Source organism: Trichechus manatus, unplaced genomic scaffold, assembly GCF_000243295.1.
Source record: "Trichechus manatus latirostris isolate Lorelei unplaced genomic scaffold, TriManLat1.0 scaffold00008, whole genome shotgun sequence".
Lineage (NCBI taxonomy): Eukaryota > Metazoa > Chordata > Mammalia > Sirenia > Trichechidae > Trichechus > Trichechus manatus.
The window spans coordinates 7925025-7925969 of NW_004443944.1; positions in this window are offsets into that span (position 1 = coordinate 7925025).

Sequence of the window (945 nt, forward strand, 5' to 3'; positions counted from 1 at the left end):
TTCTATGATTTTTAGTAAATCTTGGAGATGTACCATCATCACCACAGTTCGCTTTTGAAACATTTTCATCACCCCAAGAAGCTCCTTCGTAGGTTGAGGTTTTCTAAGCCATTCACATTTACAATATGACTCCCAAAAATAAACCCTGGAAGACCCCAAGGTGAAAATGTTCTCAGGAAGGTCCTAAGTTAGACTCCATTTTGTGTCCATGAGAGGGAGCTCTTGGGGCTAGGGTGCTATTTAATTTACATACTGGATGCTAGAATTTGCATATGGTGCCCCAGTGCCTCATGGGATGAATGAAGGGATAGAGGGACAGACAGAGGGATGATGGAGGGATGGAGAGACCAGTGGAGGGACGGATGCAGGATGGATGGAGGACTCTGGGGACCCCCAGAGAGTGTGTGGTGATCTGGGGGAGACTATTTTATCACCTTCCAAGTGACAAATGGAAAATCCTCGAGAGTCAAAAGAACAAGATAAAAGATACTACCTAAGAGACGGAGGCGTTATTGAAAAGGTGACACAACACTGTTTTTGTGACCTTTTCTCTGATTTTGGATGTGCCAGTCAAAGCCAGCATTTCTCAGACTACAAGGCTCCAGTCCTTTGAGACGCTGACAGCGGCTGGGGGTGGAGGAAGGGTTAAGTGATGTCCTCAACACATTTGGGCAATACTGGGCTAAACAAATTTTCTTTACTGCAGAACTCCTCAGAGCCTTTGATATGCTAATGAGGAGTGTGAATTTCCAGAAGGGAGCCAGGAGCCAGGTAAGCCCTTTCTCAAGGCACCTGGAGCTGGTATCCACAGAACAAACCCCCTTCATGTCTCAGATCTCGGGAACATGGTTATGTGAGTAAAGGGAGCAGAAGACACTATCTGTTGGGTGCCTACTTCAAAATGTTGTCCTTGGGGCTTTATGTTGGTTACCTCTTTAGATAACA